This window comes from Nanorana parkeri, unplaced genomic scaffold (genome assembly GCF_000935625.1).
Source record: "Nanorana parkeri isolate BGI_ZX_2015 unplaced genomic scaffold, ASM93562v1 scaffold1091, whole genome shotgun sequence".
NCBI lineage: Eukaryota > Metazoa > Chordata > Amphibia > Anura > Dicroglossidae > Nanorana > Nanorana parkeri.
The window spans coordinates 382,911-397,439 of record NW_017307359.1 but is presented as its reverse complement, the minus strand read 5'-3'; the positions used below and the strand labels follow the sequence as shown (position 1 = coordinate 397,439).

Here is a 14,529-nt window from a genome sequence, read left to right as displayed (position 1 = left end):
GCTGTGGCTCTAGCAGCAGAATATATAGCAGCAGGGTTTGTACCAAGAGCTGAAAAGCGAAGGGAGGGAAGCACAGCTGCAAGCCATTGCCCGTGCACATGTGTCACAGCATCCTCTTGCCAGTGTGCGGGAGATTGCAAAGACGAGTGCCTGGGAATCCTTCTTCTCTTACAGATGCCGCCAAGGAGCAGGAGGAGGCAGCCTCGTCCCCCTCTATCATTCATATCAATGGTAGCAGCCTGCATCAAAACAAAGAAGAGCGCCACATAAAAGGATGCGAGCTGGGAAGCTGAGCACAGAGAAGAGGGAGTGAGCAGGGAGCCTGGCAATTCCCCACATCTTCTCCGGCAGGGTACCGATCTCCAGCATCCACAGCGCACCCAGCCCTTGGTAAGAACACAAGGGTGTCTGGTGGGTGGTGGGTGGGTTTTGGGGGTTGCATGGGTTAAATCACAGTTGATGACATGGAAGACAGAGTGTACAGGGACCCCGGCAATTTGCTACACCTTCCCCAGCAAAAGTACCTGCTTCAGGCTTCCTAGGTGAGACGGAGTCCCATTTAAAGGAATGAATGGAGTTGCCCAATAAATTACAGTCAGATCAAATGGCGAGCTGGTACGGAAGGCTGTTATTGAACGAAGAGCAACATGCAATTTAATTTTGCCCATTGCGACCGACCAGCCTCAGCGTGCCATTGTTCCGGGGTCATTGCAATCTGCATGCCATCCTTGCTCTATGTCATACCTTTTTAAATGCATCTCATACCTACGGGCACACAACGAGGGTGCAGACCCAATTGGCCCAAAGCTCAATGTTGAGGTGGGGAAGTTTGGGCTGTTACAAAGGTCAGGTCCTTTACTCCGGGCTGGCACATGGGTGGCGCGGTGAGGGGGGGGTTCCGCCTGTAGGGGGCGTCACCTTGTAGTAGAATGTGGGGGAAGACCCTTATAGTTCTGCAGTCCAATAAACAGGGTTCGCCCCTTGCCAAGTAAACCGCCGGTACCAGATTAAACCGTATTAGTTGTCTTGAAGGCTCTATGTATGGAGAATGCGGAGCTTGTATTTTCTATGCGGAGTGACATGCATATTAATGCACTTCCAGCGTGTTTTTTGACTACCTCTCAGTCATTACCCTCTTAATCACATTTTAGCCGGTGCAATTAACACCAACTTCCCAGACTCCACTCTGTGCCAGGAGCCTGACACTGCTGCGCCGTGCACGTGTTCAGTCCCTTTGTCCTATCATACCCCCACCATCCCCGGTGGCTGCAACCCAATCCTTTGTCCTAAAAGCCTCCAAAAAAATGAGCTTCTATCTCCCATTCATTGCTAATAATTAAAACAGACAAAAGGGCTGTTAGCGAATCGGCTCTGGGCTGTGATTACAAATGACTGAGTGCGATTAAATCCTGATATACTGGCGCGCACCTATCTCTGATGAGGATTGTTTTTGGAGGATGATAACAAGGACTGAGAGGTCCCTTTGGGCTCATCTATCGTTGTGAAAGCTTTTGGGAATTATTTTTAGATTTTGTTGACTTTTTTGGGGGGGAAAATATAAAAAGGAAGAGGGATAGAGTCCTGGCGAATAAATAATCAGCTCACTCTCAGTTTTGCTGTCACATTGAGGGCCGTGCACACCTAGGTGAGATATCGCGCAAAACACAGATTCTCATTGAAGTCAATGGAGGCTGTTCACATCTTTGCGGTTTGTCGCGCGAACCGAAATCGCCACGTCGCGCGGAAAGGTGCGGGAGCTATTTTCGGTGCGGTTGTTTTGCGGGGTTTGGATCCCGTAGACATCTCTGCGCAGCGACGACCGCGTGGTTTTCAGCGACAATCGCACGAAAACAGCTCAGCATCTGAATAGGCTAGGTGTGAACCTAGCCTTACAAAACCGCACAAATCGCTAGGACTTTGAGGCTGGAGGCGGATTTTGCCACGCGGCGATATCGCACAAAACAGAGATTTTCATTTAAGTCTACGGAAGCCGCTCACACTTTTGCGATTTGCCGCGTCGTAGGAGTGACTTCAAAAATAAAAACGAAGATTCACTAAAAGTTTGACGTATTCTGTCATATTTGGACTGCTGGTGACATCTATACACGTAGAAATCGCCCCGTCGCGCAAAAAAAAAAGGGTGCAGGAGCTATTTTCGGGGGGGGGCGGATGTCACGCGGTTTGGGTGTCATAGGCATCTGTATGCATTGACAACCCCGCGGTTTTCAAAACAAAATCGCGCGAGCGCCGCACGAAAACGGCTCAACAGCTAGGTGACACCTAAGGCTAGGTTCACACCTAGGCGACACCTCACCACGCAGCAATCGTGCACGATTCCGCACGGTCAGGAGTCGCCAAGGTGTGAACTGATCGCGCTGCGGGTGCCATTATTTTCTAATGGCACCCCAGTCGCGCTGGGCTGATCACGCGGCAATTCCGCCCGTGCAGGTGCACACGAAAAAAAGCCGCAAGTCGCGTGTCGCAAAAAAAGGTACTTTTTGTTAGCAATTGCTGCGCGGATGTCACCCCATTGAAATCAATGGGGCAGCGGGGCTATCACTGTGTGCACTAGTACACGATCGCGCGGCCCGGGTGTAGTGCAGGTGTGAACATAGCCTAAAGGTGCCAGAGTAGTCGCACGACCGTATCAGCTGATAAAGATACATCAATATTTATTAATGTAGCAATTTCAATGCTGATGGATTTTTAACAGCTGAATTTGTATTTTATTCATGCATTCATTTAAATTGATACACTTATAAATATTGATTCATTTTTCATAGTTTCTATGGTCGTGCGACGATTCTGGAACATTTATAGTCCTAGAAATTTGCAGAGGTTTGTAATACAATAAATTGGGACTTTGCTACCGGCTTTAGTTGAGGAATACAATACTTATGTAATGTAAAATATTATCCATGCTTATTGTTCCTTTTCGCGTGCGTACTCCCACAACAATGGCAATTGCTGTAAAATTTAACAATTGCTGAGAACTTATTTGATTGGGTTTTAAATTATGTTTTTTCTTTGTCTGTTATATTGCACCTCCTCATTTTTATTTGCACCTTTGGCAGCTGCCCCTATTGCCTCCCCTACAGCTATGTTCCCAAAGCTGTAACAGCTTTGGGTACATAGGTAATCAGGCAGCACTCTCTCTCTCTCTCTCTCTCTCATGCGCTCTCTCTAATTAATATATTTACAGGATATGAATAGACACTTATTGATCTGACTTCTACGCTGATCCAATGAATAATATGATTGTTGCTATGGGTTACTGGTCACCGTCATGTCTCCATTAACCGTGATGGCTGTACTGCTGTAAGAATCGAGAGCTGATTTTTGTAAATGCCCTTTAAATGCCGCTTTTGTGGGCCGATCTGCAATTGCTTTTACTTTTAAACGAGGTTACAAATAATGATCACATTTGGGGCATTGTATAAAAGGGGACTGGGGTTCGTGAGCAGCTGTTGGAGGACTAGAAGGCTCAGCTTTTTTTGTGTGCAAAAGGGCACATCTGTGTTTCCTGAATGCCGTACTGCACTATTGTAAAATGCACGTCACTCTGCAGGACCTTCCTTTGGAGGGACTAGAAGTCTCAGCATGCTCAATTCACTTTTAGATGGAAAAGAATCCCAAAGCCAAGAGCTCTTTGCACGTGATGTGTGCAGCTGTCAGTTGATGGGCTACAGATCCCATCTTCTCATTGCACCCTCCCAACTATGCTGAAGAACCACAAGCGGCAGCAGTTGGCAGGTGTTGTTTTCTAGCAGGCTGTTCGAGCAGTTTGGCATGCTGCATCGGGACCAGATAGACCCCGTGTCACTCACGCAGCTGGGCGGATCCCGGAACAATTGTCGGGATCCGCTTCAGCTGCGGCGCCTCAGTATAGCGCGAGCTACAGCCTAGGATGAAGGGAGGACGCTAGTTTGTGTCCTCCCGTTACCCTAAGGAGAACTATGCGGAGATGCCCTAACCCCATAGTTCTCCTTTAAAGTAGGCTTTCATTAATATAATAGCCAGTGACCCTGCCAGGAAGGTCCTTGTTCAGGGGTCAGAGGGTAACAACTCTCGGTCCCCGTCTCCTGCATGTAGCACAGACTTCTGATGGAGACTGCCAGTGGCCCATTCAACACATGCCATGCAGCCATTGCTAGATTGCATGTAGACAGAAGGTGGCTGCAAGGAGGCTGCAGGAGATACGCTGTACTGAGATGTAACAAAGGATGAAGAAGCGGTGTAAATAAAGATTTTATATAAAAAAAAAAAGAAATGACAGTTGTGAGTGCTTTAGCAAACTTAGTGGGGTGATTTATAAAGAGCTCACATAGCAAACAGCTATGCGACAAGATTCGCAGCACATAACGGCCACTAGGTGGAGCATCGCTATGCGAACGGTATATAAATCACCCCCCTAAGTTTGCTAAAGCCCCGCGTATCATAAACAGCTGTCATTTCTTTTAATAATAAAATCTAAACCTTAAATAAATGACATTTAGGGGGTGATTTATAAACTGGTCAGTCATTTAGAGCTTTCATCTACTTTAATCCTGACCTGTAGGCAGACATCTAAACACACGATTGAAGATGTATATGTGCAGTTGTAGGTGGAGTCTGGCGTGCCGAGTCTCCTCTACCTTATATCTCTAAGGTAATGCAGTGGAGACATCATGGCACCATAGTCCAGCTCTGTAGCAACCCACCTTGACGTGTCACGATTTCTTCTATGATAGTTGTGTTCCTGGCTGCTCCCATTTATGTTGTGTTCCTGGCTGCTCCTGGTTCTGTTGTGTTCCTGGCTGCTCCTGGTTCTGTTGTGTTCCTGGCTGCTCCTGGTTCTGTTGTGTTCCTGGCTGCTCCTGGTTCTGTTGTGTTCCTGGCTGCTCCTGGTTCTGTTGTGTTCCTGGCTGCTCCTGGTTCTGTTGTGTTCCTGGCTGCTCCTGGTTCTGTTGTGTTCCTGGCTGCTCCTGGTTCTGTTGTGTTCCTGGCTGCTCCTGGTTCTGTTGTGTTCCTGGCTGCTCCTGGTTCTGTTGTGTTCCTGGCTGCTCCTGGTTCTGTTGTGTTCCTGGCTGCTCCTGGTTCTGTTGTGTTCCTGGCTGCTCCTGGTTCTGTTGTGTTCCTGGCTGCTCCTGGTTCTGTTGTGTTCCTGGCTGCTCCTGGTTCTGTTGTGTTCCTGGCTGCTCCTGGTTCTGTTGTGTTCCTGGCTGCTCCTGGTTCTGTTGTGTTCCTGGCTGCTCCTGGTTCTGTTGTGTTCCTGGCTGCTCCTGGTTCTGTTGTGTTCCTGGCTGCTCCTGGTTCTGTTGTGTTCCTGGCTGCTCCTGGTTCTGTTGTGTTCCTGGCTGCTCCTGGTTCTGTTGTGTTCCTGGCTGCTCCTGGTTCTGTTGTGTTCCTGGCTGCTCCTGGTTCTGTTGTGTTCCTGGCTGCTCCTGGTTCTGTTGTGTTCCTGGCTGCTCCTGGTTCTGTTGTGTTCCTGGCTGCTCCTGGTTCTGTTGTGTTCCTGGCTGCTCCTGGTTCTGTTGTGTTCCTGGCTGCTCCTGGTTCTGTTGTGTTCCTGGCTGCTCCTGGTTCTGTTGTGTTCCTGGCTGCTCCTGGTTCTGTTGTGTTCCTGGCTGCTCCTGGTTCTGTTGTGTTCCTGGCTGCTCCTGGTTCTGTTGTGTTCCTGGCTGCTCCTGGTTCTGTTGTGTTCCTGGCTGCTCCTGGTTCTGTTGTGTTCCTGGCTGCTCCTGGTTCTGTTGTGTTCCTGGCTGCTCCTGGTTCTGTTGTGTTCCTGGCTGCTCCTGGTTCTGTTGTGTTCCTGGCTGCTCCTGGTTCTGTTGTGTTCCTGGCTGCTCCTGGTTCTGTTGTGTTCCTGGCTGCTCCTGGTTCTGTTGTGTTCCTGGCTGCTCCTGGTTCTGTTGTGTTCCTGGCTGCTCCTGGTTCTGTTGTGTTCCTGGCTGCTCCTGGTTCTGTTGTGTTCCTGGCTGCTCCTGGTTCTGTTGTGTTCCTGGCTGCTCCTGGTTCTGTTGTGTTCCTGGCTGCTCCTGGTTCTGTTGTGTTCCTGGCTGCTCCTGGTTCTGTTGTGTTCCTGGCTGCTCCTGGTTCTGTTGTGTTCCTGGCTGCTCCTGGTTCTGTTGTGTTCCTGGCTGCTCCTGGTTCTGTTGTGTTCCTGGCTGCTCCTGGTTCTGTTGTGTTCCTGGCTGCTCCTGGTTCTGTTGTGTTCCTGGCTGCTCCTGGTTCTGTTGTGTTCCTGGCTGCTCCTGGTTCTGTTGTGTTCCTGGCTGCTCCTGGTTCTGTTGTGTTCCTGGCTGCTCCTGGTTCTGTTGTGTTCCTGGCTGCTCCTGGTTCTGTTGTGTTCCTGGCTGCTCCTGGTTCTGTTGTGTTCCTGGCTGCTCCTGGTTCTGTTGTGTTCCTGGCTGCTCCTGGTTCTGTTGTGTTCCTGGCTGCTCCTGGTTCTGTTGTGTTCCTGGCTGCTCCTGGTTCTGTTGTGTTCCTGGCTGCTCCTGGTTCTGTTGTGTTCCTGGCTGCTCCTGGTTCTGTTGTGTTCCTGGCTGCTCCTGGTTCTGTTGTGTTCCTGGCTGCTCCTGGTTCTGTTGTGTTCCTGGCTGCTCCTGGTTCTGTTGTGTTCCTGGCTGCTCCTGGTTCTGTTGTGTTCCTGGCTGCTCCTGGTTCTGTTGTGTTCCTGGCTGCTCCTGGTTCTGTTGTGTTCCTGGCTGCTCCTGGTTCTGTTGTGTTCCTGGCTGCTCCTGGTTCTGTTGTGTTCCTGGCTGCTCCTGGTTCTGTTGTGTTCCTGGCTGCTCCTGGTTCTGTTGTGTTCCTGGCTGCTCCTGGTTCTGTTGTGTTCCTGGCTGCTCCTGGTTCTGTTGTGTTCCTGGCTGCTCCTGGTTCTGTTGTGTTCCTGGCTGCTCCTGGTTCTGTTGTGTTCCTGGCTGCTCCTGGTTCTGTTGTGTTCCTGGCTGCTCCTGGTTCTGTTGTGTTCCTGGCTGCTCCTGGTTCTGTTGTGTTCCTGGCTGCTCCTGGTTCTGTTGTGTTCCTGGCTGCTCCTGGTTCTGTTGTGTTCCTGGCTGCTCCTGGTTCTGTTGTGTTCCTGGCTGCTCCTGGTTCTGTTGTGTTCCTGGCTGCTCCTGGTTCTGTTGTGTTCCTGGCTGCTCCTGGTTCTGTTGTGTTCCTGGCTGCTCCTGGTTCTGTTGTGTTCCTGGCTGCTCCTGGTTCTGTTGTGTTCCTGGCTGCTCCTGGTTCTGTTGTGTTCCTGGCTGCTCCTGGTTCTGTTGTGTTCCTGGCTGCTCCTGGTTCTGTTGTGTTCCTGGCTGCTCCTGGTTCTGTTGTGTTCCTGGCTGCTCCTGGTTCTGTTGTGTTCCTGGCTGCTCCTGGTTCTGTTGTGTTCCTGGCTGCTCCTGGTTCTGTTGTGTTCCTGGCTGCTCCTGGTTCTGTTGTGTTCCTGGCTGCTCCTGGTTCTGTTGTGTTCCTGGCTGCTCCTGGTTCTGTTGTGTTCCTGGCTGCTCCTGGTTCTGTTGTGTTCCTGGCTGCTCCTCTTTATGTTCCTGGCTGCTCCTATTTCTGTTGTGTTCCTGGCTGCTCCTATTTCTGTTATGTTTCCCCATAATATAAAACAAAAATCTAAGAGTAACCATAAAAAAAAACACTTGTTGCATAAGTTGGTTCTTTTCACCTTTCTACATGTCCTGCTCAGCCTGCTGAGGTCTGGTTCAGCCCCCAAAGCCCCCTTATGTCTTCTTTATGGCAAGAAACAGCCCCGTTGGTTGATAGGCAACCAGCCCAGCAGCACGGCCACACAAAAAAATCAGACAGGCAGTGCTGGGCTTGCTTATTAGAAAGCCTAACATTTACAATTTCCTCTGCATTGTGAACGCACATCACTACATGAGTTTATAATCGGTTTTAGCATACATTGAAGTGTATTTTAAAGGGTTACGTTGTGGTGGTGCATTATGGGAAGTAGGAGGGAATTGCTCAATGTAGGGATTTTCCGCGGTAAACGTGTATTCAGAATTCAGAGTCACTTAGTTGTTGCGCTTTTGTGTGTTTACCAATTACCAGAGCCAGTGATCTTCCACACAGCCACCCAATGAGGCTTTTCCGGAGCAGTGGTCCCTCCAAAGAAACATGCCTGTGCAAGCCAATCAGTGGTTGTACGCGGTCACAAATCCCAGATTTTGACACTAGTCACATGATCCAACCCCTCCCCTGGTTTCAGTAGGGCTTAGTACCCCCTTGCAGGTTAAAACCCCACCTGACAACTTTGGTGGTCAGCAAGAAATGCCAACTTACTATGATGGTCTGTGTAAAAGTCCCTCTTTACATTGGTGGTCAGTGAAATGCTCCCTTATATTGTTGGTTAGTGGAATAGAGAGACTTGTGATCAGTGGGAAAATGACTCTCCTACATTAGCGGTTATTGGGAGAGTCAGTAAGAGAAGGTCCCCATTACACCGGTGGTCAGTAGGAAGAATTTCCTCTTACATTGGTGGTCAATGGAAAGATTTATCCTTACATTGATGGTCATTGGGAAGAAAATCCCCTTACATTGGAGGTCAGTGGGAAGAATATTGCCTTACATTGGTTATCACTGTGTAGAATGCTCCTTACACTGGGGATCATTGGGAATAATGCTCCTTGCATTGGTGGTCAGTTGGCAGAATATCCCCTTACATTGTTGCTCATTGAGAAGAATGCTCTATACATTGGGGGTCAGTGGGAAGTATGCTCCTTACATTGGTGATCAGTGAGAAGAATGCTATATACATTTGTGGTCAGTGGGAAGTATGCCCCTTACATTGGTGATCAGTGGGAAGTATGCTCCTTACATTGGGGGTCAGTGGGAAGTATGCTCCTTACATTGATGGTCATTGGGAAGAAAACCCCCTTACACCAGTGGTCAGAGTGAAGAAAATCCCTTTACATTGGTGGTCAGTGGGCACTAAAAAGATAATTGGTGCCAGTGGTCCCTTATCCGAGAGTCAGAAATTACTTATTGCTTAAAGGAGAACTATGGGGTCAGGGCTTTTCCCCATAGTTCTCCTAAAGGTCACGGGAGAACACAAACTAGCGTCCTCCCGTCACCCAAAGCTTAGTTCGCGGTATACTGAGACGCCGCAGCCGGGACGGAGCCTGACAATACTGTCGAGATCCACCCAGCTGCGGGATTGACAGCTGGCTCTGCCTATCCAGAGGCAGAGCCCGCTGTGCCCGCCCCCTTCCCCATCCGTTTTGCTAGTCAGCGCTGGAGGATCAGACAGGGGAGGGGGGGAATCCCTGCAGGGACGTGAGTGACAGTCACGGCTCTCTGCAGGGATAGATCTAGAAGTGAGCGAGCGCCGGTATGTGTTCTCTCACTTCCTGATCTGCTGAGCCGACCTGTGACAGTTTCATTGTCTCAGGTCGGCTCAGATTATGAGGCAGAGTGAAAATCACTCGCCTCATAATTCTCCTTTAAGAAACCCTCAAGCAACTTCTGAAGGAACCTTAGCATTCCACGGAGCCCTGGTTTAGAAAAGCTGCTCTAACAGATCACTGTTGTGCTTCTACAATAAGAGTCATTTAGCACCGCAGTGTACTCACTGTTTGGAATGCAATGTAGCTATTGTTATAGAGCTCTACTATCATTTCCAGATAATGCCATAGGCACTACAAAGTGGGGGTGTATTGTATAAGAAACATCATAAACAAGCAGATGAAACATTCCTTGCTGAGAATCCGAGGAGGGGGGGCATCTCCTGTAATATTTATCTATCTGAGCGTTGGATGATAATTCATCATCCTGACAGCCCAAGGAGGTTCGCTTGCTTGCCTGCCTGCCATGGGATTTTCCTTTTAAAGCTCACTTAAAGGAGAACTATGAGGGGGGGGGGGGGGTAATGAGACTGTCACAGGTCGGCTCAGTAGATCGGGAGGTGAGCGAACACATATCGGCTTTGACTCCCCTCTCGATCCTGTTACGGCTCTCTGCCGTGACAGGGGAGGGGCTGGATTCCCCCCTCCCCGCTCCGATCCTCCAGCGCTGACTGGCGGAACGGACGGGGAGGGGGCGGGTACAGCTGGCTCTGCCTCTAGACAGGCAGAGCCAGCTGTCACTCAGGCAGCTGGGTGGATCCCGGCACAATTGTCGGGATCCGCTTCAGCGGCGGCATCTCAGTATACCGCGAGCTACAACCCGCGGTATACTGAGTCTAGGGTGACAGGAGGACGTTAGTTTGTGTCCTCCCATTACCCTAAGGAGAACTATGGAGAAAAGCCTTAACCCCATAGTTCTCCTTTAAAGAAAGATGATGTAAATGCTCGCCAGATGTATTTATATCGCCATATTGGCGAGCCTGCGTGCTTTTTAACATAGGCGGACGCAAGGTACTCCAGATCCGACGTCCGTACAATATTTGGCGCCTTTTATTGCAATATTCAAAATCCTTTCCCCCTGTAACATGGCGGTTTGCTGCCTTTTATAGCTTTTCCTGTTGTGCTTGAATCTCTTGCTTAGGTTCTGGTCACACCACCGTGTTTTATCTGCACTATGACGAAGGGTCACAGCCAGGGCCTGGATTTACTCTCTCTGCTGCCCCAAGGCCAGGTTCCTCAATGCGCCCCCACCCCGAATGGAGAATGGCAGACCTGCAGGCTACATACAAGTGATCTCGGCAACATCACCGAGATCACTTGTACAAAACAAGCGGTGACTTCCCCCGCTGTACATTTAGCTCTGCTTGCCCAAAGCACACCAAAGGTTTTGAAGCAAGAAGTCCTTTAATGACAAATTGCCATTCAATACAAGCGCTTTCGGGGTCTCAGCAGTACCCCTTCATCAGGCTTCACTTTTGGGGAGATTTCCCCTCACTATTCTGGTTGCAGTGGTCACTAGTACAATTTTGAGATGACGAATGGCCGGTTATGTCCTGAGAGGCAAAATGAAAGTTGATGTTGTGAGATTATGAGTGACAGTTGAGAGTCCTGTATGAGTGGCATCCTGAGATGATGAATAACGATGTACGATGATGAATGACAGGCGTTGGCGTTTTGAGATGATGAATGGCCGGTTATGTCCTGAGAGGCAGAATGGCAGTTGATGTTGTGATTTTATGAGTGACGGCTCACATCCTGACATGATGAATGACGATGTACAATGATAAATGACAGTTGATGTTCTGAGACGATGAATGACAATTCGTGTTCCGTGAGGCTGAATAACAGTTCTGGCTCGGGTGTTCTGGCAGAATGACAATTGACGTTGTGAGTTGGAGAACGACAATTGCCATTCTGTGAGGCTGGATGACACGACTTTTTTTTTACCGCAAATCGCGGTAAAAAAAACGCGTGACGGTCGTGCGACAGACGCGCATATTACAATACGCATAGGTGTGAATGGGGCCTTAAACCAAACAACTTTAACAATAAACAAAAGTAATAAACCAAATAATATACACAAATAATACTAACGATTGTTGACCTGAGAAGGGGTCTTTGGGTGCCCAACAGCCCAAAAAGGCCTCTCCTGACACTCCACCCATGTCCCCAGCCGCACCACAACCAGCTCGAGGACACTTACTACTTCCAGGTTCCCAAGGGGCCAGGCCCCGCCCCTTACAATTCCGGACACCAACAGGGGGAAGCACCCATATTAGCTGATGGCCCCCCGTTTTGTAATCCACTCCGATTTTTGTAGCCCCCCCCAAAGACCCCCTAACCCGCCAAGCTGCCGTGACAAAAGAACCCCACAACCCCCATAACTACAAAATTCAGGGAGGGAGGGTGGGACAACCTGCTTCCTTAGTCGATTTCCAGAAAAAGGACGTCCCGCAGCCCCTGCAGATCCTTCCCATGCGGATCCTCCCAGACACCTGACCCCCACGTCCAATCAGGTAACAGCAGCTATTCCCATTTTATTTTTAACTCTTTCTCCCGGGACTATTCCTCCCCCCAGTCATGTAGCCCCACCGCTCAGTCTCTCCGTTATTGAATTTAGGGTACCAGAACACCGACTGTCATTTATGTCACTGGGACAGGAGATGATGGGAAATGACCCATCAAGGTCAAGAGTTCTATCTAACCCCTTAAGCCTTAAAGTGGACCTCCGGACCAGAGACCCTCACTGTGCTCATAAACTGCAGCCTTTCACAAGAAAATTTGCATTCTGAGCCAAACGCCGGTCTATCTGAATGCTCGGCTGTGCCGGACCTATCACTGTTTGAAATTCTCCCTTTACCTTGCTGGAGAGTTCAAGGGCAAGCAGGAAAAATGAGTGACAACGTATAATTATTATTGGTGTGAGTAATGAATATAAATTGAATTAAAAATGTAGCATGCATATAAATTGATACCTAATCTTATAATTTGTGCCAGTACCTCACAGAATCCTCTGCTCCCCCCTCTTGTCGGTTCCTGGAGTGCATGTTAATGGACAGCATGCAAAATAAATGCTAAATGTAGTCTTTTAGTGACATTAAATGATGCTTGCTCAGCGATTTTTTAATAGGAAATAAAGCAGGAACAGGCAGGTTGAGTAGAATTCATGTTTTTTAGACCAGCCCCTGGCTTCATTAAAATATGCAAATCGTTAAAAGAAACCTGCGCTGAGCACAAGATGGGGGCCGTCATCGCTGAGCTCTGCTCCTGGAAAATGCTGGCTGCCTGGTCCTTCTACTAATCTACCGTGTTTCCCCAAAAATAAGACACTGTCTTATATTTTTGGGGGCTCAAAAAAAAATCACACTAGGTCAGCGCTGACTGGTGGAACGGACAGGGGAGGGGGCGGGTACAGCTGGCTCTGCCTCTAGATAGGAGGAGCCAGCTGTCACTCACGCACTTGGGTGGATCTCGACAGTAATGTCGGGATCTGTCCCGGCTGCTGCGGTCTCAGTATACTGCGACCTGTAGCTCGATATGTACTGAGCTTTGGGTGACGGGAGACGCTAGTTTATGTCCTCCCGTTACCCTTAGGAGAACTATGGGGAAAAACACTTACCCCATAGTTCTCCTTTAAGGAGACCCTCTGGGGGGGGGGACTGAGGTAGAAAAAAAGGTGCTGGGCAGTTTTTACCCTAATGCAGAGAATGCATTAGGGTAAAAAACGCCCGGACCTTAATACTAATTTAAGAATAGGGTGATCAGGGCAATCAGGAGTGCCGTACCTTTCCAAGAGCAATTTGGTAACCAGAGTGAGCGAAGCGCGCTTTCACTATCGATTCCTCCAAGGCGGAGTGCATTCGGTACCAGGAGCCGGCGTTATAAAGGAAGCATTGGCATATAGTACTAGGTCTTATTTTTGGGGTAGGTCTTATTTTCGGGGGAAACACGGTAGTTGGTTTGTCCCAATTCCTGTACCTGTCACTTTTGCTGAACAGCTCGGCCTGCTACAGGAAGTGAAAAAAATTTATTTTTTTTTTTCCTTTCATTTTACAGGACAATGATGTAAAAAAACTAAATCAAACAATTATTAGGAATGCAAACTAGTCATAGAGTTATTGTCAAGTTAACGGACTCCTAATGATGTTGCTAGATTTGGCCCGGGCAGGTCGGCATCGATAACTCCTGGCTCCATAGTTACTGTGTGTGCAATGAGAGAAGCGTTTGTTTAATGTTTCTTAAAGAAAGTTTTGTGGTTTGGTAAGGTCCCCGTAATGCTGTTAATGCGACGGTGTTCCCTGCCAGATGCGTCTGAGCCGCCATATATTGATTCAGCCGCACAACAAGCTTCGTGTCGAACACCTAATGGGCTGGTACGTCTCTGGTCAATATTCAATTAGCTGTATTTTTCCTTTGTTCTCTGCGATCGCGGCGCTGGTATTCGCTTGTGTAACAATTCTTCTACAGAGTCCAGTTAAAGGGCCCCTATGTCTGTAACCATCTGATATGAAGATGGAGGCCCCCGGGGACAGTAGACAGTGTACATTGTTATACCCATGATGGTTTAAGTGTAGTTTGGAAATATCTCAGTCTGGTTCTTTCCCCCTCCATGTTACCAAGGGAGTGCTGCAAGGATAGGATGTCATTGGATTGAGTATGCCAGGCTGTCATTATGCCTCCGGACTAGGTGAATCTCGTATGAGTTTACCTGTGGTATAATAGTAAACCGTCACTGAACAGAAGGCAGATTGTTTGCGCTTTACGCTATATTCAGAGACTCTAACTCTAACCCAGTGTTTCCTAAAGTGTGGGTCGTGACCCCATATGGGGTCCCACAAGTGAACAGGGGGGTCGCGATCTGAGTCCCCGGCCAGGACCGCCATCAGGGGGGTGCAGCCGGTACTTGTGTGAGGGGCCCAGATGGCCAGGGAGGCCTGGGCTCCAAGCAAGATTTTTTTTTCTTTTCGTTTAATGTGCAGTGTAGTGTAGTTTTTAAGGTCGCATACCCCCCACCTTTGTGCACTTGGTACCTTCCTGAGCACGTGCATGCAGGAAGGTTTTTTTTTGTTTTTGTTTACATTGACGGAGCTTCCTTTAACCCAGCAGAAGTGGAGCACAGCTGCTGGAGGTAAAGATAAGGAGGGAGAGGGGGCTTACTAGTAGGTGGTAATGACACACTGACTGTCCGTCCACGGCTGGGGGGCGG

The 14,529-nt window shown here is 49.0% G+C and overlaps 1 protein-coding gene across 1 annotated transcript in view; it reads left to right on the top strand.

Moving 5' to 3' along the window:
* Positions 1-317: 317 nt before the first annotated feature.
* The window catches only part of DISP3 (dispatched RND transporter family member 3), a 95,734-nt gene continuing 81,522 nt past the window's right edge, over positions 318-14,529 (top strand). The window contains exon 1 of the mRNA XM_018567779.1: positions 318-390. The gene's annotated coding sequence lies outside the window, so the exon portion shown is untranslated. The remainder of the gene's footprint in view (positions 391-14,529) is intronic.